The sequence below is a fragment of the Podarcis gaigeae genome (assembly GCF_964106915.1).
Source record: "Podarcis gaigeae genome assembly, chromosome: 17".
NCBI lineage: Eukaryota > Metazoa > Chordata > Lepidosauria > Squamata > Lacertidae > Podarcis > Podarcis gaigeae.
This window is the reverse complement of record NC_139694.1, coordinates 29,926,098-29,950,143: the sequence shown is the minus strand read 5'-3', so window position 1 is coordinate 29,950,143 and position 24,046 is coordinate 29,926,098. Positions and strand designations below refer to the sequence as shown.

Genomic DNA, 24,046 nt, shown 5'->3' with positions numbered 1-24,046 from the left:
CTCCAGGTTAAACAAGCATTTTGTTCAGAATATAAGGATCATTGGTTCTTGCAACCACCGATAAAAACTCTGCCACTGCTAATGTTCTAGCGTTTGTCCGGTCTTCCAATAGGAACCTGACATAGTGAGCCTCTGATTTTCCCGGGAAAGGTACCAGCAAGGGTAATATCAGTTCAGCCCTGGCTTGCTCATATTTTGCACAGTGCAACAAAATACCGGTATGTTTTATGGAATCAATGTCTTGAGCACACAAGCAAAGTCTGTCCTGGTAGGGAACTCCATACGATTTCAAAAGAAATATTGCTCAAGCACTAGATTATTGCAAGGAGTGTAGCCTGTACTAAATCCTGCAAGGACCTCTGTGATATAATTTCAGCCATCAACATCAGGAAAAACAAAGGTATTGTCCCCAACACAGCTCAACGAAATGTTTACCTGCCATTCTTAGGTACCTTATCAACTCCAGTATCAGTGAGATATAGCTGAAAAGCTTACTCCCAACAATTCTAATTTTCAACTAAATTTCATTGTAAAAGTAGCAGAGGCAAAGGCTGTAATATCTACTAAAAATGTTGGGGGGGAGGTACATCAACAATCAAATAATAGATCTTATTCTAACTGCCCCTGCTAAAACCTTGCAGTTTTTGCTGTCACCTGATCATCTTGATCTGCTAAAAGAAAGGAGAGAGTAGCAATGGGGGAGCAACCCGGCATGGACAATAATAGAGGGATAATCACCTCACTCCTCAAATCTTTATAAAGAGTGGAGGCCAGAAGCACATGAGCCACTGACTCAATACTGCCATTTCCACAGGGACATAACCGTTTTTCTAGTGAATTTCTTTGAAATCGACCCTCAAGTACAGCTGAAGGCAGTATATTCAATCTCGAGAAAGTGAAAGCGCGTTTGTATTTTGGAATTGTTAAATTTTGCAAATAGGGTGCCAAAGTGTCAAAATGACTAGGTGACCTGGCTTCCAGTCATGCGTTATATCTTTTCCCTCAGCTGGTATTTTTGTCCAATATAATAATTCTTTCAGAGATCCCTTCATAGAACATATTTATGAGATTTTCTCATTCTTTTTTTTCCATATTTCCCCAATACATGGTACCTCGGGTTACAGACGCCTCGGGTTACAGACGCTTCAGGTTACAGACTCCGCTAACCCAGAAATAGTACTTCGGGTTGGGAACTTTGCTTCAGGATGAGAACAGAAATTGTGTGGTGGCAGTGGGAGGCCCCATTAGCTAAAGTGGTACCTCAGGTTAAGAACAGTTTCAGGTTAAGAACAGACCTCCAGAATAAATTAAGTTCTTAACCCGAGGTACCACTGTACTACATGAGTTCAGAAAAACATATTTTTGTCCTTAATCAGTCATGTCAGTCTTTTTCTACAGCTGCAACATACATGGAAGTCTTTACAAAGTGTAGTTGGAAGGCTCATTGGTAGATATAACTGCAAAATAATTTTCTGTTTTCTATTATTGCTGCTGTTTGGCAAGATTAGACGTTTACAGCCAGCTGGGCGATTGCGGCTGGCCTCAGCCTCAGTTGACTTTGGATTCCCCACTCACCCCACTCCATGCTTTAGGTGTGGTCTGCTCAAAGGTAAGTGCATAAAATCTTGCTATGGAAGCCTTTGGCCATTGTATTCAGGACAAAGGAGGAATTTGCCTTCAGAAAAATTTGGCTTGTCTGGGGTTTTGCCTACCTCATAGCAATTGTCACAACTTGATGGTGGATAGACATTGGGTTGGATCCTCAATGTAGATGGGCAGGAGGACAGGAGCACCCACCACCACAAGGAATCACGGTAAAAGGATCCAGGGGAGAACGGCCAGATGGTGATCTCAGTGGGATGCCCCAATTTGATGTACGTCAAAGGGTGATCCTTAACCTTGGTTAACCCTGCCAAATAATCAGCCAGCAGACGGGCTGGTTGATTCAAGATACACACCCAACACTTGTACCAAAACCTACTGACATCTGTAATCAATAAAGTTGTGGCCTGTGGTTGTCCTGTGTTTATTACTAATTCACCATGCCTTGGCCCTACCGCCCATAGCTTCACTGTGCCTGGAGCAGCAATCTTCTTCAAAATGCAACTTATTCAAATCTTGTAAATTCCAGGACTATCTCTTAAAATGAGATCTGGATTGTAGCGAGTATGAACGGTAGTTTTACCATAAAACTATAAACATGGTTGCACTGTCCAGCTGATTCTCCCAAGCCTATTATATAATCCCTTACATCACTCCCATGTCTCCAGGTTTCATTTTTCACTGCAGTTTCTTGTATGCTATTTTGGACAGTGTCCTTAGAATCCCTGTAAAGCAGCTGGAGGTTCAGCTGGTGGGGCCTTACTCAAACAGTTGCTCAGCAATGAAAACAATTTCTCTGTAGATTGGGGTGCATGTAGCCCTGAGGATTTTTGAACCCATGTATTCAAATACCACCACCTACAGGATCAGACTCATGTATGAAATGAGTTCAAAAGCTGGATGAACCTTGGACTATCGTAACAATTCAGCTGAATCCAGAATCAAACTGGGCTCATTCAGCACGATTTGGATGTGGTCCAAAGCAAGTCATCACACCTCCGGATCAGTCCTGAGCAGGTTCCATGAATCTGAATCTATTCAGAGTGCTTTGGTCCGATCCAAAGCTCAAAACACTCTCTAAGGAAGCCAGGAAGGCTGTCTCCAGAAATAGCCCTCTGGGGCCCCCTCCCCAGTTGACCAGCAGTGCTATTAGAAGTGTGAGCAGACTCCCAGCAGGGCTGGGAGGAAAGAAAGACAGAGAGTGTGGTTGAAAGTTGCAGGAAGGGGGGAAAGTAGGGAGGGAGGAAGGAAGGATGCAGAAGGAAAAGCAGTGAGTAGAGGGGGGGCATTATGGCACACAGACTGACAGACTGATGGAGGAGGTAGAGGGAGAGGGGATGCAGAGCAGAACAGACTCGACCCTGATGGTTATGGAGGAAGTCACTAGCAGTGTGTGAAAGGTGATGAAAAGCAAACTTTTGAGCTTCTGGTCCATGGTCTCTCCTGGCTTCAGAGCCGCCGATACTTCTCCTTGCCAAGGGTGCAAGGGAGCCTCTGAAGGCAGCATCCTGTAATTTGGCAGGATCCACTCCATTAAGCAGCACCTTGTAGATGACATGATACTGATGATGTGTCAATCATCATTTCTGCTACCATGTAGGCTGAATAATGAGCCCTTCTCTGGGTTCACTGACACTTGTGCTGAGCCTAGAAAGCATGCGTCTGAATGTTTTCCTGCTTGGCCACGCATTCTAGGTATGGGCTTGAGTGGTTTTCCCTTGCCCAGCTCTTTTCCAAGGGAAAACCTGAATTGCAGTTCCCTTCAATTGAATGCTAAAGAGTGGTTTTCCCCAGGGGAAAACAGTGGGACAAGGGGAAGTGTGGATAAGCTGATGTGTTCCTAGAATTCATATATTCTACAGTACTGTAACTCTCTCTCCCTGCTTCCATCACTGTCCCTCTATTTCCTGGAAAACCAGTTGGCTGAGCTGGATCTGCATCATGCGAGAGGTGCTTGGAGAAATCATGTCACCTAAGTAGCCCACAAGCCATCTAGGACATCAGTTCCCATAGGAGCATCAGGAATCCCTCTTGATTCTATTAGCCTTCAGTGGAGGACTAGCTGAAGTTGTCGACACACGCAAAGAAAAGAAGTAGCTCTAGCATGGCAGATTACTGTTGTTAACTGTAGTTACATAAAAACCTTCAATCAGCTAATAATTGTCCGTGTGTTTTAAGCCAAACCTCACTCTGTTGCAGTTGCCTGTATATTAATCAAATTCCAAGCATGATGAGATAATCAACTTCACTTCCAATGTATTGGTGAAATCCAGCTGCTTTTCTTCAACTCATACACTTGAGATCTGGAGCTGGCACTCCTGCAGAAATCATTATATATGATTTATATATTGCCCTTTGCTGGCAAATGATCCTACCCATTCATTTGAGGTCTAAAATTTGCACCCCAAATCATGAGGACATTCCATCCTAACAGCCTATGGTGTAGAATGAGGACATCTCCCTCAATAATAACGACCCTCCTCTCCTCTTCATGGCACTCGGTTAGAATTAAAACATTTCCACTCTTCCACGCCAGATGACATAACCTAAGGGACTGAGATTCTATAGTCCAAAAAAGTAGACTAACGTGTTTGTAGTTTGTTTGTTTCTTAATGAATTCTTTTTTTCTGGCAACGTAAATCGGTGGGACTCCATAAGATGTCACTTGTGCATTCACTGCATGGAAAAGGTAAAAGGTAAAGGACCCCTGGACAGTTAAGTCCAGTCAAAGATGACTATGGGGTGCAGCATTCACCTCTGCCTTCAGGCTGAGGGAGCTGGCATTTGTCTTTATTTTATTTATTTATTTATTTATTTATTTATTTATTTATTTATTTGAAGACTACTATAAAACTTTATTGATGCATAATTCACAAAGATGCTGTGTCTCGGCTTACTTCAGAGAAAATATAGGCATAGTCATAACACTAAGTGAAAGGATTCAGTCAACAGAAATTTAGGTTGCTTATATATAAAGGGGTAGATTGGAAGTCACAGGGGCTGAAAGGTAAATCTCCTTCCTCTGAGACACAGATGCAATAAAAATGCTCAACTCCCTTGGTAACATTAGGGACCACTGAGGAATGGCAGGGAAGACAGCAACCTCCAAATTGAGTTTCACATACTAGTTTCTGCAACAAATTTTAAGGACTAAGAACAAATGAGCTGCTTTCCAGTAAGATGGTAGTCCTTTTTTAAAGAAGAATCCTTGCAGTCTGCAGCAAATGTACCATGGTGGAGATTGGATCACCTTTTCTGAAAGCCATACTTCTTTCGCTCATAGAAGAAATCTGTTTTTGAGCTGCCCAGATTGCGGCAGAATATCAAATCCGGGTGGTACTTGGCCATCCTTGAAACCCTTCGCCTCACCCTGGCATTTGTCTTTAGACAGCTTTCTGGGACAAGAACTGGAGGAGGGAGAAGAAGTACTGAGATGTATTTATTCCATTTAATTAACTCATCTTAGGGCCATATTTGTGGGCCTGTTATTAATTGGGTTGGCTGAACAGCTTTCTCAGCATTCCAATGAGAACGAGGTTCTGGATTTCCTTTGAGAGGAATGGCAGAATATAAATTTAATAAACAAATAAGATGACAAGTTGCAATCAATCAATGGATTGGCTTGAAACTCGGCAGTGTAGGAGAAGAAGCTTTGTAGGTGGTATATGCCACACATGGGTTAGAAAATATTTTCAAAATTGCTTCTTTGGAATGAGTTTAACATTTGATGAGGGACTTGGGCATGGTGACAGGTGCAGGGAGAAAAAGATTATGGGAAAGTTATCCATTTTGTACCATGCATTTTGGGAAAGCGTGTTCTCACTAAAAGGAGAGCACGGGTTGCGGATGGGGCTATACAAGGCACCCCATGATTGCTAGGCAAGTTAAAGCCAGGGCTTGTTTAGATGGGAGGATCTGGTTATCTGGGGAAAGTTGATGTTGCAAACTTAGGGGTGGGGTCAGTGGCTATTTAAGCAAGGTCCACAGCTTTCTCTTTCTCTTTTGCTGTGGACATCGGATCTTGTGGACATCGGATCTCATCGGATCTCTGAGTGACTACAGCAGAAGTTTGGGTCGTATACCCTTTCCCTTTGTTTTTCTTCCTCCATTTTCTCCTCTTTCTTTAATTTGTTGCTGAAAGATCCTTCCCCACTTTATTTAATTTTCCTGTTTGTTTTGATTCCCTTTAATTTAGTCGGGGGGGGGTGCTCGGCCTGGGCCCAGGGGCCGTGTGGGGAGGGCTTCCCTCAATTCCCCTGCCCTCTTGCAGGGTCGATCCCCAGTCAAGGGAACATTTCTTCTCAGTTTGTCCTTGCTTCTCCCTTCCCCACAGGCTTCTGTTGGTAGCTTCCCTGCGGCTGGCTGCCTGGCTAGGGGTGGCTTACCTTGCCCTGTAGCAGGCCCTGGGAGGCCGGCCTGGTGTTGCTGGGGGGCTGGGTGCCGCTGGTTGTCCCCAGAGGTGCATTGATTTGAGCGGAGAGCTGTGAGGCCTCCATTTTGCAGCCTCATTAGGCGGGAGCGCCATTTTGATTCCTCTCGGCCACGTGGCGGCCTCTAGCGTTCAGGCCTAGTAATTGCAGGGCCTGGTGGTTGCTTTATCCTAGGCTGAGTATAATTGGTACTACTGCGACCTCTTGTGGCAGTTGATATGTTTGCAGGCAATTAATTTCTTCAATTGCACGCAGCCTGGACGGCTAGTGTAGGTGTGTGTGCTGGTAAAGAGCACAAGGTTGTGGTTTGTTTCCGTATTGGACAGCTTCTGATTTGTTGGCTGGTGCTCTTCCCAGCTGCTCCTGGGTTACCGATCTGTTGCATAATCTGTAAGCAAGTGGTTGCCTCCTGTCTACTGGTGCATCATTTTATAGTCTAGGTCTTAGTTTTAATTAACTATTTAATTCATTCTGCTTCATTTTCTTGCAGATTCTAGCGTCTTAAAGAACTTAGTTGGTTTTTTTTTTTTTTTTTCCCTCCTCTACTTAATTTTATTTTCTTTTCTTTTCTCACCAGTAGTAGGAATGGCTCCTAAGAAGGCAGCAGGAAGGCCTGTTCCAGCCCGCTCCTCGAAGCGGCCTATAAAAGGCCCATCCCAGGCCTTGCGATCTCCGCAGCCTGGTCAGTCCTTGAAACGCATCCAGGCTATGGTTTCAAGTTTGTCTGGCGACCCGGTGACACTGGCAAGGGTAGAGGCGGAGATGGATGGCCTGCTACACCGTTGCTCGACCCCGTCAACGTCATCAGCATTCCCGCCTCCCCCGGTGGATGTTTCCTCTCCTGCATCATCATCTAGTGAAGAAGGGGAGCCACTGTTAGCCGGAGTTGGCTTACCTGATGCTCCGCAGGTCCAACCTTCGGTGCTGCCTGTATCGCAGGATGCAGTGCCTAGGGGCCGTGGTCGTGCCAGGGTCGGCGCCAGAAGAAGCGCATCGACCCGGGGCCGCGCTGTACGGGGCTCACCTGTACGGCCCCCAGCGCTGGGGCATTCTAATCCAGTTCATTCACAAGTTGTCTCTGTTCAGTCAGCCCCAGGTGCAGTGCAACAGGGTGAAGCGTCAGATTCTTCGATTGAAGACAGTCTTCCTCTTCCTCCAAGGTCCTCTTCCGGTGGGCATCGTCACCGAAAAAGGGGCTCCAGGAGGCACTCTAAGAAGAGACGGAGGGACACATCGTCCTCCACTTCAGGTACTTCCTCCATCAGCTCTAGCAGTGATGAGGGGGCCCCCCTTAAGCTTTACTGGGGCTACGGGGAGTCGTCGGGGCTGCCAAAGTGAGTTTGGGAGCGTAGGGCAAATTCTCATAGGGCCAGGTATGGCGCCGTACAGGAGTGTCGAGAAGGGGTCCTGGTGCCTGACGTAAGAGTCTCCACCAATTCTGCTAGGGATATTATTCCTGGTGCCCACTTGTCTTCCAAATTGCGGTCTAGGATTCTGGATGGCCGCTACGTGGATATTTTCAGCTTGGCTCCTCCGCTTGATGGTCGGGAGCCGCTGGACAAGGGCCTTTCCGTTCCCAAAAGACGGACAATTGTAGCAAAGGCTGACAGGACTTTTGAACGTTGGATGGATAGTTTCCAGGTTTTTGCTGGTGTGATTTCTGCAGCGTATCCCAAGAGGTCTCTGCACCTCTGGGTTTATCTGTCTATTGTCCGTTCAGCTTTTACGATGGCTGGCGAGACTGCTGCATTATCATATGACCAGAACTTTAGGCGTAGGGCGGCCAAGATACCGACGGCCCGCTGGGACAGGAAGGACTTGGATGTGTGGACCACTTATGTGGCACCACGTATTGAGAAGAAGGCTTCTGAGTTGCAAAAATTCAAGCCTGCCACCCAAAAAGTTGGGCGCAAGTGGTTCTGCTGGGACTTTAATAAGGGCATTTGCCAACGTCAAGCCTGTAAATTCGCACACCTTTGTGACAAATGCTCTGGGAGCCACTCGGCTTCTGCTTGCTCCGCGGCCAGGCGGCCCTTTCGCAGGGGAGGGGGCTCCCAGCAGCCCCCCAAGGTCCCTGCCCAGCCTCCTGTTCCCGGAGCAGGAAAGTGATATCTTTTCTTTGGCCTATACTCCGGTTCGGCTACAGCCGTTACTGGCGTTACTGGAATCTTACCCAGACAGAGAGTCAGCGTCGTATTTGAGTAATGGTTTTTCGCTGGGATTTAGGATCCCAGTGGTCGTGGCCCCTGTAGCCCAGAATCCTAGGAACCAGAAATCCGTTAAGGACATGCCTGGTGTGGCGCGTAAGAAAATTGAAAAGGAGCTGGCTTTACGTCGTATGGCTGGTCCTTTCGCCACCCCCCCCTTTCCTAATTTGCACATTTCACCCTTGGGAATAGTTCCCAAGAAGGCCCCGGGGGAGTTTCGCCTAATTCATAACCTCTCTCATCCTAATGGTACGTCGGTTAACGACGTAATTCCCCCGGAGCTCTGTTCGGTGAAGTATGCCTCTCTTGATCATGCGATCAAGATGATAAGGAAGTTTGGGCCTGGTGCCCTATTGGCCAAGTGCGACATTGAGTCGGCTTTTCGTTTGTTGCCAATTCATCCTGAGGATTTCTGGCTGCTGGGTTTTCAGTTTGACGGGGGATTCTATTTTGATAAGGCTATGCCCATGGGCTGCTCGGTAGCTTGTGCGGCTTTTGAGTGTTTCAGCTCATTCCTGGAATGGGCCTTGCGCGACAGAACCGGTTTGGGCGGGGTTACGCATTATTTGGATGACTTTTTACTGGCCTCCGCGAGGGACACGGGGAATTGCGTGGTTCTGCTGCGTGCCTTTGCGTCCCTGGCTGAAGACCTGGGGGTTCCATTAGCGGCAGAGAAAACTGAGGGTCCCACTACGCAACTTACCTATTTGGGTATCTTGTTGGATACCGTGGCCCAAACCTCTAGTTTGCCGCCAGATAAGTTAGTTGCTTTAAGGAAGGTCATTGAAGAACTGCTCCCATTGAGGAAGGTTACCTTGCGACAGCTTCAGTCGTTGCTAGGTCATTTAAACTTTGCTTGCAGGGTGGTGGCGCCGGGGCGCCCGTTCTGCTCTCGCCTGGCCAAACTTACCTCGGGGCTGCAGGCACCGCATCATAGGGTTCGTTTGTCCGCCCAAGTGCAAGCCGACCTCCGTGTGTGGCTGGAATTCCTGGAAGAATTTAATGGCGTATCACTGTGGCAGGACACTTTGAACCTCCACAATGATTTTCAAGTGCATTCGGACGCGGCAGGGTCACTGGGGTTTGGTTTGTTTTGGGACGGCAGGTGGTGTGCTGAACCTTGGCCCCAGGCTTGGTGTGGGGAAGCGATAACTCGAGACCTGACATTTCTTGAGTTTTTCCCCATAGTTGTTGCGGTACACTTGTGGGTCGAGCATTTTAAGGACCATCGGGTTTGTTTTTGGTCCGATAACCAGGCAGTAGTGACTGTTTTAGCTAAGCAGTCATCCCGGTCGTCTAGGGTTTCGGCCTTGCTTCGGGTGTTTGTTTTGCACTGTCTGCGTTTTAATATTGTATTTTCTGCTCGCTTCGTTCCGGGTATTTCTAACGAGATTGCTGATGCTCTGTCCCGTTTTCAGATGGAACGATTCAGGTCATTGGCGCCAGAGGCTCGAGACCGTCCGGAGATTTTCCCGGATCATCTCTGGAACCTTGGCAACACTTAGTTTCACAGGGAGTAGCAGCATCAGTCGCCCCTTCCACGCTAAGGTCCTATAAGAAGGCCTGGGCTGATTTTCTGTCCTTTAATGGCCAATCGGCGGGGGCGGTCATCACCCCTCATTCTACTGCCCAGGTGCTTAAGTATCTGGCACATTTGTTCCAGATGCGCCGGGCGGCTAGGACCCTGCGACTTCACTCGGCAGCAATTTCTTTCTTTAGCAGGGCCACTTTTGACAAGGACCCATGTAGGAAGTTTGTGGTGCGCCGGGCATTGGAGGGATGGGGACGGCTCACCCCATCGAGGACTGTTCCCAGAAGTCCCATCACTTTTGAGTTGCTGATACAGATGCGCAGTAAACTGCGGAGCATCTGTTGGTCCACGTTTGAGGCCCGTCTATTTTCAGCAGCCTTTTCCTTGGCATTCTTTGGGGCACTGAGGGTAGGCGAGGTGGTCCTGGAGCAAAAACGGGATGGAGGTTCCAGGGGTTTGCTGTTGCAGGACGTGAGCATGTCACAGTCGGACCTGAGGGTGCATATCAGGAATTCGAAGACCGACCAGGTGGGTAGGGGAGCCGTCATTCGGCTCTCGGCAACGGGAGAGAAGGGTCCTTGCCCCGTAAAGGATCTTAAGAGATACTTGTCCTTGCGGCCGGCAGGCGAGGGGCCTTTGTTTATTCATGAAAATGGGCACCCTTTAGTCCGGCATCAGTTCACTAAGGTGATGCGCAAGGTGGTAGTGGCCTGCGGCCGCAAAGCATCGGAATTTGCTCCTCACTCCTTCCGTATTGGTGCCGCAACGACAGCTGCCCATTGGGGTTTGTCTGCAAGGAGGATAAAGGACCTGGGTCGTTGGAGATCGGATGCATTCAAAGTATATGTGAGGAAATAATGGTGGTGTGTGTACTGACATTTTTGTGTTTTAACCCTAGGTCTGGCCGCTATCCGTATTTGGATAGTGGGACACAGCATTGTGCACTGGGCCGCTGTCAGAGCTCGTCAATCTGGTCTGGGAGCTGGCTTGGGCCTTCCGCAGCACGTGCAGGTGTCCTGGATTTCCAGACGAGGGATGCAGTGGAGAGAATTATTGCCTCTCATGCACAGACGGGTCCTCCACGCTGGCCCCCCTACAGCGATAGTGGTGCAGCTGGGGGAGAATGATATGGTTTCCTCTTCCTGCTTTGGGCTGCGTGCTGCCATATTACTGGACTTGAGGGATTTGGCGGCCTTGGTGCCTTCAACCACACTAATTTGGTCGCAGCTGCTGAAACGCCGCATTTGGAGGGGTAGCCCTTGCCCGGCGGCCACCGAAAGAGTTAGGAAGCGGATTAATTCCGCGGCAAGCAAATTGGTGGTTGGTTTGGGCGGATTTGTGATTCCTCACCCTCTGATTTCGTTCAAGGCCTCTGAATTATTCAGGGATGATGGGGTGCATCTTTCCCCGTTGGGGAATGATGTCTGGTTGGATGCAGTGGTGTCCAAGTTGAGGGTGTGGTTTAGTCTGTGAGTGGTTGGCGGCGAGCGTAAAGGGCTCGGGTGGCGGTTAGGCATTGGTTAAAATTGGTTGGTGGAGGGGTATGGATAGGCTGGGCCTGCCCCTCCAATGCTGCACGGGTATTCCGTTAAAGGAATTCTGGAACTTACCATCCCCTTCGTCCAAACCCTTGGTGCAGGGTGCGGGCCGTGTAAGTTCCAAGGAGCATGCGGGGATTAGCTGAGGGTCTGTTTCGCAGCTCCAGTTGACCCTGATCTTGCTCTTCCGCACTGACTACGGAGTCAGGGCTGTCCCCAAGGCGGGGAGGACAGATAGTCTAACCAATGCCTAAGCAACCACTCACAATTTGTATTGATAATAAAGTTGTGGCCAAAATTATGCCAAAAACCTTAAACAAAAATAATGTGTGAAGTTTGAGTTATTGGGTTTGGGGTGTCTTGGGGACCTCAGCACGCAAAGCGTGTTCTCACTAAAAGGAGAGCACGGGTTGCGGATGGGGCTATACAAGGCACCCCATGATTGCTAGGCAAGTTAAAGCCAGGGCTTGTTTAGATGGGAGGATCTGGTTATCTGGGGAAAGTTGATGTTGCAAACTTAGGGGTGGGGTCAGTGGCTATTTAAGCAAGGTCCACAGCTTTCTCTTTCTCTTTTGCTGTGGACATCGGATCTCCCGCCCGCCCTCCCTTGTTGGGCTTCGCTTGACCTTGCTATGCCTGTCATGGGGTCGTTCGCCTTGGTGCGGGGGCCCAGTAGGAATTTACCTCTTGGCTGATTAGTGTGTGCCAATTGGGTTTTGCCTACTGCGTAGCAAATCGTCACAACTTGTAAGGTTGGCGGTTAGGCATTGGTTAAAATTGGTTGGTGGAGGGGTATGGATAGGCTGGGCCTGCCCCTCCAATGCTGCACGGGTATTCCGTTAAAGGAATTCTGGAACTTACCATCCCCTTCGTCCAAACCCTTGGTGCAGGGTGCGGGCCGTGTAAGTTCCAAGGAGCATGCGGGGATTAGCTGAGGGTCTGTTTCGCAGCTCCAGTTGACCCTGATCTTGCTCTTCCGCACTGACTACGGAGTCAGGGCTGTCCCCAAGGCGGGGAGGACAGATAGTCTAACCAATGCCTAAGCAACCACTCACAATTTGTATTGATAATAAAGTTGTGGCCAAAATTATGCCAAAAACCTTAAACAAAAATAATGTGTGAAGTTTGAGTTATTGGGTTTGGGGTGTCTTGGGGACCTCAGCACGCAAATGGGTTGTAGTTAAAGGGGAAAAGCTAGTATTTACTTTTGCCCATCAGTTGTGTAACTCGTCGGAAGCTTTTATTTAAAAGGGATTTATTTATTTTTCTGGTGAACGTTAGTCAATGGACATGCTTATTCTGCTGTTGCTAAGCAATGGTTTCCAGGCAACGATCTGATAGACCAGGCCTCAGCCTCGTAATTTAGGTAGACCCAGAGATTAGAAGTTAGGCCTGAAAGGAGACAGAAAGGGAACAAAACCCACAGCAGATGAATAAAAATAGGTTTTTATTCAGTAGGTGGATTTGTGACAGGAAGCTTTTGAAGACACAGGAGAGCCTTCAGAAGCAAGCATGAGGGGAAGGGGGATTTTGGGGGTGGCTGTGTGTGCTTTAACCGGTTGAATTTCCTTTTTTTTTCGTTGCGGCCATTAAAGGCTGGGCTTGCCAACTGACTTGAAAGGCTTGCTCCTATGCCTTTAACAATTATGCAACCTGCAGAAATCAGCTGGGGTGATTATAGGGCATGGGAACCCCCTGCTAATGCCACCCGATCAACCCATAAAAATTGGCAATCCTATGAAATACACATAAGCCTGTTTAGGGAGGGAAATTGCAACCTTTATTTTTAACTTAACTTGACTTGCTTAGCCACTTAATAGGCATTCTGAGTTGAATGTGAATATGTGTGCTTCTAAATAATATGATTTCTTCTTTTTCAAGTATCCCCCCCCCCTTTATTTCTGCACTGAATTTCAAACCCTACAGTTGGCAGGTGGTGGTGATACCAGTTTGGCATTGACTCTTGTCAGAGCCTTTCACTGCTGGTTCCCTGGTTGTAGAATGCCCTCCCTTCTGAGGTGTGTTTGTCTCCCTTATTATTTAACTATAAAGAAGGAATTTTAAAACATTTACCAAGTTTACCATGGCTGAAAATACTGTTCCTGGCAACCTTGAAATCATTGGCTGAGAGAATGTGACTTTTCAAACTTAATAAACAAATTAGGGCAACATTTGTGGGCCTGTTGTATAATGTTTTCAATTATATTTTTATTGATATGTTGGCTGCCCTGATAGCCTTTGGGCAGAATGGTGGCTATGAAAGAAAGAAAGAAAGAAAGAAAGAAAGAAAGAAAGAAAGAAAGAAATTTCAGTTTCCAAGGCAAAAAACAAAAAATATTCCTGCTTAGCATGCTGTATTGAGGGTTTTCCATGTTCACTATAGCATAAGTCATGTCCTTGGACTCAGCTACATTTGTAAAGATAAAACGCTTTATATGCTTTATAACATTGTGACACCAGATGACGTTGTGGAGTCCCATTTTTCGCCAACAGGATTTCCCTGTATGAAGTTTACAACGCATTTAACGGATGTAAAACATCGATAAAAACATCAGGGCAGTTTTCAGAGTGCAAATGTCTCTTGAAATAAACAGATGACAAATTTCATTCCCGAAACTCCAAACTGAAAAAATGAATTTTCATCCAATTTAGATATATGCATAACCAAGAAGAGAGAAGAATGAAACATGTAGTGGTGGAAACGCCATCTCTTGTATAACATCCAGTTCAGCCTTTGACCAGCTTCTAAATAAAGCCAAATGACTAGTACTAGCAATGTTGTTGATACCCAGTGTTGGACATCAAAAAGACATGAGGGTGGAGATGGAATACATCTGGAGCTTGTGCATGATTCCTGGACGGACATATGTGAGTAATATATTTCCACATCTGTTCCTCAGCAAATAAAATGCTAGAGAGCATGGAAACGCTGTCAGCCCTTTAAAAATTCATGGGTCTATTTTCTGTCTGGAAGAGGATGCAGTTCATACAATTGCAGGCTTAGTATTTCTGTGCCAGTTGGTTTATATTTGCTTGTGTTTAATAGATGCATTTTTAATAGTTACTGACACTCTGTGCATCTATTTAATAATGCATTTACAACTACCGGTTGATTACATTCTGTAGCCTAGGGTAGGCAATGGAATTAAAATGGTTTTAAAATGCAGTAAAACTGCTGTTATAACTTTGAATGAACCTTTTTATGAGTCTCATAACTATGTATTCCTGGGTCTGTTGTATCTCACCATCTCCCCCCCCCCCCCCATTTATCACTCAACATTTATAAACCTATTCTACATATCTCACAATCTTCCTGGTTACCAAAAGAACTAAAAACAATCCAGATTGTTGAGAATGAGTATGTCTTCCTTTGGGCTTCTTAGTGCCTTAAGGTGGCATGTTAATTTCTCCCATTATTGCAGAGTTCCAAAGCTTGCAGACCCTCCAAGTGTCCCTACTTCCCAAGGGACAGTCCCGGATTTACAAAGGCCATCCTGGTTTCTGATTTGATCCCGGAATGTCCCACCTTTCCTTGTGTTGTTGTTGTTTAGTCGTTTAGTCGTGTCCGACTCTTCGTGACCCCATGGACCAGAGCACGACAGGCACTCCTGTCTTCCACTGCCTCCTGCAGTTGAGTCAAACTCATGCTGGTAGCTTCGAGAACAGTATCCAGCCATCTTGTCCTCTGTCGTCTCCTTCTCCTTGTGCCCTCCATCTTTCCCAACACCAGGGTCTTTTCCAGGGAGTCTTCTCTTCTCATGAGGTGGCCAAAGTATTGGAGTCTCAGCTTCACGATCTGTCCTTCCAGTGAGTACTCAGGGCTGATTTCCTTAAGAATGGATAGGTTTGATCCTCTTGCAGTCCATGGGACTCTCAAGAGTCTCCTTCAGCACCATAATTCAAAAGCATCAATTCTTTGGCGATCAGCCTTCTTTATGGTCTTTTCCTTAGGATGCCCCTATTTTCATCAAAGAAATGTCGGAGGGTATGAGGTTGGCCGACCTGTTCTGAATATTCCGTCTTGAAGCATTTTTCCTCAAAAGGCATTTGGGAGCAGGGCTTAACTGGTGCCACTAACAGCAATTAAGGTTGCCATACGTCTGGAATTTCCTGGACATATCTGTAATCCTGCAGTCGGAAGCAGAGTCCGGGAAAATCAGAAAGAAAGAAAAAGCTCCGCAACCACAATCCCTCTCAGAATTCCCCATTCTGAGGGTCTGTTTATAAGAACAGCTGAATGAAGTTGTAAAGATTTTCATTTTCTTTGGAAAAAACAAAACAAAAATAGCTTACAGACACTGAAAAACAACATGTTGGAGAGAAGCCTATATAGATCTTCTCTCCCAAATTAAGCTAATAGTTCCATACAATTTTACCAATAGGAATAGATTTTTAAAAATGTTTTATTTCCAATTTTCCGTTTTTGGGGCATTAAGTTTGGTTTTGTAGTCAAGTGTTTTTATTTACGGTATATAGCCAACAAAATTCTTCCTTGAAAAGATTGCTTGGTGCTAATTAAAAGAATTTTCTCAGTGAGCAATGTTCTGAAAGTAAGCAGAACAATTTGGTGTGACGCATGGTTTTGTTGGGAAGGACTGATTGGGCTCTCTACTATCTCAGATGTGTGAATGGCTATGAAGTCTGGATGGGTAGCTGTATTACTCTATTGTAGCAAACACATGAAAAAATAGCCTCATGGCACATTTAAGGCTAACAAAGGGCTTATGGTGAAACAGAAAAGGTAGTCTCAAACACTGGGAGGTCTTTAGTCATTTAATACATTGGGGGCCATTTGGACAAACAAACAAACAAACAAACAAACAGTTCTGTCCAGAGAAATGAGAGAGGATAAGTTCATCTCTCCCTTAAAAACCTGGGACCAGTTTACCTATGAGATTCTTCTCTCTGTAAGCGTAGTAAATATTTATGGCATCCTTTTGCACACATGACACTTTTATGGCTGTTTAGTTGCCCCAAGAGAAAAGTGGCTTGAATTGCTGCTGTCGTTATTTATGTGGAAAACAGGTATGATTTCTCTTTCTACATGGAAAATGTCTCCGTTATGCATGCTTTTTTTCTCCACAGATGGAATATTTTCAGACCTCACTTTGACAATTTTATGCGTTTGCAGCATAAAATGCCCATAACACTTTCTTGCAAAGAGAAGAGAGCCATATTTTTGCTGAGAATGATTTTTTCAGCAACAAAAATTGCTACAATTACTCTATTGCCAATATAATCAGACACATCTTCCTACAGCCAGGAAAGTTATCATTACCAGCATCTCTTCTTCCCCAAACAGTGAATGAATTGTCAAGTGGCTTCAGAAATTACTCTGCATAAATCTAAAGGGCTGCTACTAAACAAAGTGTGTCTGACACATTGTGGAAAGATACCTGCAGCAGGTAGTTATTAAAAAGCAGTAACAGCAATAAAAAGTCAAGACTATAATTTCTTTGTAGGCAATTTATCAGTGGTTTGGCATGGATAGATGAAGTGAAATACCCAAGAGTTACAAAGGAGCATAAGATATATTACTGAAGTGAGAATTCAGAAGCAAGCTGGGTTATAGAGCATTAACAAAATTGGGGAGGGGGGATGACATCATCTGTTTAATATGGTGGCTTAGCCCAGAGCTTGTCATCCAGCTGCTAGCCAGTGGCCATGATAATTACTATAAACCAAAATACAAACTGAATAGTAAAGGTAAAGGTAAAGGTATCCCTGACTGTTAGGTCTAGGCACAGACAACTCTGAGGTTGCGCGCTCATCTCTCTCTATAGGGCAAGGGAGCCGGTGTTTGTCTGCAGACAGCTTCCGGGTCATGTGGCCAGCATGACTAAGCTGCTTCTGGCGAACCAAAGCAGCGCACGGAAACGCCGTTTACCTTCCCACCAGAGCAGTACCTATTTATCTACTTGAACTTTGACGTGCTTTCAAACTGCTAGGTGGGCAGGAGCTGGGACCGAACAACAGGAGCTCACCCCATCGTGGGGATTCAAACTGCCAACCTTCTGATCAGCAAGCCCTAGGCTCTGTGGTTTAGACCAGTGTTTTTCAACCACTGTTCCGTGGCACACTAGTGTGCCGCAAGATGTTGCCTGGTGTGCCGTGGGAAAAATTGAAAAATTTGAAAGATTTAAAAATAAAGTATTTTATAATTTTTCATATATCTGTTTACTTACTATTTCATAATAAAGTAATTATAAAATACTTTCTTTGTGTTTATTTGATTCCTATTCAAGATAATTACTTTATATATAGTCAATATAGGCACAGAGATAATTTTTTTAACATTTTCTAATGGTGGTGTGCCTCGTGATTTTTTTCATGAAACAAGTGTGCCTTTGCCCCCAAAAGGTTGAAAAACACTGGTTTAGACCACAGCACCACCATAACTGTCAACCATCCCTTATTTGGCGGGAAACTCCCTTATCCCAGCGCTGTGTCCTGCTGCTGTCCTTTATTGATGATGTCCCTTAAATTTCCCGGGTTTCAAAGGAAGCAGCTCCTCTCCCTTCCTCCCTCCCTGCCAGTCAGGGAGGAGGGAGGCTCCAAATGTGTTGCTTGGCTGTGATGCTCACCCAATAAGGAATCTAAGAACGACTGGGGGGTGGAGCTTGCATGCCTTGTGCCGATCAAATCGGCCGCATTGCTTGGGAACTCGCCTTTGCTCAGCGCTTCCCAGCGGAGAGGTGACAGTGGTTTTCCTTGCTGCATCCCCTTTGCCAGGTTGCTGTGCTGTGGGAACCACCACTTGAGGCTTCGTTTGGCTGCTGGCTGGGCTTTCTGCCTTTGGCTCGGAGGGGCTCAAAGTTGAACATACCTGTGCCCAGAAAATCCCTTACTTTGGCTGCTGATCCCTTATTTTCGAGGCTGCTGATCCCTTATTTTCAAATCTGTAAGTTGACAGCTATGAGCGCCACCCGTGTCCCAAATAGTAGCAAACATCAAATGATATAAGAGAAAAAAATCAGAAGAACCATCAGTTAACTCAACTTCAGATTATACCTCCAAATCTCCGAAACCATTTGTAGCAGTATAATCCAACTCTCTAGTCTGTTTTATGGCTGCTTCAGCTGTTTTACAGCCAAAAGAGCCAGCGTTATGTGTCACAAAACCATTAGTGTCACTCAAGAGAAGCTGAACAATTTCTGCCAGGGCGGTCCTGCTGCCATATGTCAACAAGGGTTTCAAAAATCTCTCTCCAAATACATAAATGAAGAAGTTTGTTCTATAATTTGCTGATCTGAACTCCATTTATACATCGGGCTGTGTCTAACAAAACTCACGACCACAGTTTTGAAATTATAGATAGACTTTCCAGTTTGCAGATATACTAAATGGATCAAAATATTTTTAAGCCCCAAGCGGGGAAGAGATATAAGTACCAAATCATCTGCGTACATCAAGATAATATTTCTGTTCCTGATTAGTGAGGAATGAGAGTTTAATAAAGGTAACTGTGGTAGCTAATAAGCATCCTTGTTTCACTCCTCACAATGTTTCAAAGGCTTCTGCCATACCACCTTATAAACCAACTCTAACCCTCATTTCTATTACAGATAGGTAGCCGTGTTGGTCTGCCATAGTCAAAACAAAAGAAATTCCTTCCAGTAGCACCTTAAAGACTAAGTTAGTTCTTGGTATGAGCTTTCGTGTGCATGCACACTTCTTCAGATATGAAGAAGTGTATATTTCTATATTACTCATTTCTATATTACTGTATAATTTTTGTATTGCCAAAAGTCTGTGGCCAATGCTGGAGCTTTGTAGTTTCGCCCACAATCTATGTTGATTCATATAGTCACAGTGGCGTAGCATGGGTTGTCAGCACCCGGGGCAAGGCAAGTAATTTGCGCCCCCGAACCCGTGGATTTGTGCCCCCTAACCCTAACCCCCAGATGTTGCGCCCGATGTGCCCAGCCCCCCCTGCACCCCCCACGCTACGCCACTGTATGGTCAAAAGCAATGGAGAGATCAATAAAGGCTACAAATATGGCACTATTCTTAGTGTTCTTACTATAGTATCTTATGATTCAAAGTAAAATGTTCATCAATAGTGCCATATTCTCTTCTAAATCCTGCTTGTTCTTGATGAATAATGTTAGTTTGCGTCCAGTCTAATAAAGAGAATACCGGGCATATAGCTTCAAAGAAATATCTAGCAGACTAATTGGCTGGTAGTTTTGTGGGTCATTCCTATCCTCTTTCTCATAAATCAGAAGGATGATACTCATTTTCCACTGAGGCAGCGTGTTTTACACTGTTTATTGTGGTAAACAAGCCAGCCAGAATTGGCATCCACCATGGTGAATATTCTTTGTAAAGCTCTGGAGGAAACAGGTCTTCCTTGGGAGCTTATGGGATTTCAGGCAAGAGATAAGAGTCTTTTATTTTATTGCCAAAAGACTGGATGCTCCTCTGGTAAATTTGAGAAATCCTGACACCCTCCCAACTCATGCCTAGATTGGTGCCTAGATTAGCCACCAAATATATTAGAGAAATAATCTAGAGGCAGGAATTGAAGCTTCCAGCACTGATCTCACTTCTTTTAAAGGAGTTCCCAGAATTTGTCTTCCTTCTTTTATATTACTACAAGAACTGAATCATGCCACTGGGTTTTAATGTATTCATCTTAAGCAATCTTTTATATTCCATCTTAATTTTAATTAATTTTTCTGCAAATTCCTCAGTTGGTTTCTAAACGCAATGACTTTCCTAGCCAGATATTTCTTAGTCACTTTGCATTCAGCATGAAACCAGCATTGGCATTTTGACTATTTGTGGGCAAAATGGAGCAGGGCCTGAGCTCTGAAAGAATTTGCTGGAAAACATTTACATGGTTCAGATATTTATCCAAAAACAATTGGCACAAACTAGTCAGAAAAAAATGCCGCATAGTTTCTCTTGAATGTCACTACTCAGTATGAAAGTCCATTTCAATCTATTCACACCTAGCAATTCTCCAGTCAAGTTTACCATTTCATTTAGTAATGCATATTCAATTAGTGGACAGGGGGACATATTGGGAAATGATAATTTTCAGTTCTTTATAACACTTCAAAAGTATTAGCTAGCAGAAATAAAGATGAGGTTATTATCTGGTCAATAGCGCTACCTCCACATTTGTTCAGTTATGTATGATGTCCATTAGAAAAGTCTACATGGCTGCCATGAAGAATATAAAAAGTTACACCCTCCAACATTTCTCCAGTGAAAATAGGGGTGTCCTATATAATAATAATAATATCCCACCCATTTGGCTGGGTTGTCCCAGCCACTCTGGGTGGCTTCCAACATATATAAACACAATAAAACATTAAACGTTTAAAAACTTCCCTATACAGGGCTGCCTTCACATATCTTCTAAAGGTTGTATAGTTACTTATCTCCTTGACTCAGGGTTCGCATAACTCCGAACCCTCCAACATTTCTTTGATGAAAATAGGGGCATCCTAAGAAAAAGTGAAGAGACACAGGTGGTGCTGTGGGTTAAACCACTGAGCCTAGGACTTGCCAATCAGAAGGTCGTGGTTCGAATCCCCGCAACGGGGTGAGCTCCTGTTGCTCGGCCCCTGCTCCTGCCAACCTAGCAGTTCGAAAGCACATCAAAGTGCAAGTAGATAAATAGGTACCGCTCCTGCAGGAAGGTAAACGGCGTTTCCGTGCGCTGCTCTGGTTCGCCAGAAGCGGCTTAGTAATGCTGGCCACATGACCCGGAAGCTGTACGCCGTCTCCCTCGGCCAATAAAGTGAGATGAGTGCTGCAACCCCAGAGTCGGTCATGACTGGACCTAATGGTCAGGTGTCCCTTTACCTTTAAGGAAAAGTGGGACATTCCGAGATCAAATCAGAAACCAGGACAGCTTCTGTAAATCCAGGACTGTCCCTGGGAAATGGGGACACCTGGAGGGTCTGCAAATTCAGTTGCTATGCTTCTGAAAGAATTGTGAGAGCCTCATAATCATTTTGTTAATACCCCAATCGAGAAGGAAAAGGTCATGTTAAAATATAGCAAATCCCCAGGACTTCATGAGCTTGTGTTGGAGTTTTACAGGACTTTGAAAGAGTTGTTACTGTCTCCAACTCTGGTCTGTTTAAAAACATTTTTGATGGAGAAGCTCCGCCAGGCATTTGGTTGGAGGAAAGATCACAGCAGTTTTAAAGCCCAGCAAGAGGCCGGGGTGTGTGTGTGTGGAATGATTCCCACCAGCCTTGTTAAACCTCGATGCCAACATTTTTTTACTCCAGGCCTTGCCTCTCATATTGAAAGAATAATTAGCTACCATTTAGGCGGGCTTCATTATACAGAGACAGGTCACGGACTCCATCAGAATAATATTGAATCCTATTCATTTTAGCAAGATAAATCAGAGACCTTTGGGTGTGGTGTCCCTGGATGCTCACAAGGCCTTCAGTTACCTGAATTGGCACTTTTTGCTACATGTTCTAGAAGTCATGAACTTTAGGCAATGATTCTTAGCCACCATAAAAGTTCTTTACAAGCCTTCCACAGCTGCGATCAGAGTCCACTCTAGACAGTTTAAAATGAACAGAGGGTCAAAACAGGGGTGTCCTCTGCCCCTCTTCTTTTTGCACTTTGCTTGGAACCATTGGCAGAAGCTATCCACAAAAACAATGCAACAATTGGAGTCAAGATATGAGCAGGAGAGTAAAATTAGCCAATTTGCTGATGATAAAGAACTCATGACTCCAGATCTGATTGCCCAATCATAGCAATTCCTGTAGGCATGGTAGGAATTGGGGAATATGGCAGCGTAACCCCAAAACTTAAAATGGCAGCAACTAAATTTATAACCAGTAGAGAGAGTTTAAACCTTGAAAAGAAACTAAACTCACCATATTAGGTCAGATTAATGCAGTCAAAATGACCCTGCTTCCCAAGTTAAACTTTTACTTTCATGTTTTACATGTTGTCCCCACCAAGACATGGGCTTAGTGGCAGGGTATTTTAATGAAATTCATCCATCTGAAAACAAGACTCAGGCCGAATAGGGGTTTGTTTGGGGGGGGGGGATGAAATACAACAAGCAGAACGGAGTGAGCCTCATGTACTTCAATATTACAAGGCCTTTCATCTTCATAATGTAACAGCATATCTTTATGAGACAGATAATAAACCTTGGCTTTCTGTGGAAGTAGCTACAACAAAACCAAATGTTTCATTCCGGGGTCTTCCCTTACAGGGAATTTTGACAGGATTTCAAACCCTTTTACACAGGCCACATTGGTTTGGAAACTGCAGAGATACAAACTTAGGAAAGAAACCTTACCTCTAGTCCCATTACTGCTACATTTGTAGTTTTGTAGTAATGTGGAAATTGGTGCATTATAAAGCTTGGAAGGAAAGGAGTCTTTTTCATCTCATAGAATTTTATGAATACAAAGCATCTGTAACCCGAGGTACCACTGTACAGGCAACTGTTAACGCTGGATAAAAGACAAATTATAAGACATGCCCATTAATTGGATATTTACACCACATGCTTTATCTTAGTACTAATTCAACTAATAAGGGAAATGTTACAACGAATATGATACACTTTGAACACTTTAATAGGTGAATATAAACACACTGAAAAGAATAGTGTCATATTTACATTAATAGAAGTTATTATTCTTGGTGGAATTGCTCAAAGGTAGCAAATTAGACAGGCAGTGACACCTTCCCCAGTGTTAGCACTATGGAAAATGTAGGGAGAAGAAAATGCATCACGACTATGCTTAAAAAGCCTTTGATCCCCTTTATGCTAGCTGCTGCTAGAATTTAAGATGGCAGAGGAACTGAGTTATTGGAAGGTGGGAGAGACATTAACTTATGAAGTCATGGCAGAAAAATTGGTATTAAAGGAAAAATGAGGAAAGGGTATATTGAAACCAATGGATTATCAGCTGCATTTCTCAAACTTTGGGACCGTGCACAAAAACAAAGAAATATCATTTCAGTGCTGTTAATACTCAGATCTCAGTGGCAGTTTCTACAGGTGACCTCTAGGGAAGGGTGAAGGGAGGGAGCAGGGGATTTGTTGATCTCTGGTTTATTGATATTTGATATGAATTGTTACGTTTATTAATCCTGAATGTGTATTGTATTAATTACTTATATTACACACCATGGGCTTAGCTGTATATGGCTTGTAGAAAATCCAATAAAATAGTTTTTAAGGAAATAAATATCCTTTAATTAAAAATAAATAAACCTTATTTATACTGGCCAGGACAGACTATTATGTCACATGCAGGACTGCTGGATTTGTTCAGTTGTTCTTAGGGAAGTGGAAGTAACTTACAATTTCAGATAATAACACATGTCAAAGACTTGTTTTAATGGCATCACATAATCATGTTTTTATAGGGATTACTGTATTCTTTGTGAATGTATTTTGCTGCCTTTATTGTCTGGTTGACTAAAACAATAACATTTGGATTTTAGATTTGGAAAACATTGAGATGGACCTTTAAAACAAAGCCTTTTGGGCTGTTATTGACTCAAGCCACATTATCCTCTTTCTGCAAGCATGAGTGCAGACATCTCTTTCCTTTCTAAACAAAATAGGTTTTTCAAAATCTGTAGCAGGTGCCAATTAAAGCTATGCAAACAAGGAAAGCTTCAAAAAAACAATAAAAAGCCCATATATTTATGTATTTTAACATCCTTTCTTTTTAATGGAATTTTAAATTATCGGAATCCTAGCAGAATTCCCATATGCAAGGG

The 24,046-nt window shown here is 44.5% G+C and overlaps 1 long non-coding RNA gene across 2 annotated transcripts; it reads left to right on the top strand.

Annotated features, from left to right (window-relative positions):
* Positions 1-4,913: 4,913 nt before the first annotated feature.
* On the top strand, positions 4,914-14,077 carry LOC310835327. 2 transcript variants are annotated; one of them, XR_014559555.1, is made up of 3 exons: positions 4,914-5,027; positions 13,235-13,326; positions 13,961-14,077. It is a non-coding gene; the product is annotated as an uncharacterized lncRNA (long non-coding RNA). The 2 variants fall into 2 exon arrangements; XR_014559556.1 differs by lacking the exon at positions 4,914-5,027 and having other exon boundaries at positions 12,688-13,326.
* Positions 14,078-24,046: the final 9,969 nt, after the last annotated feature.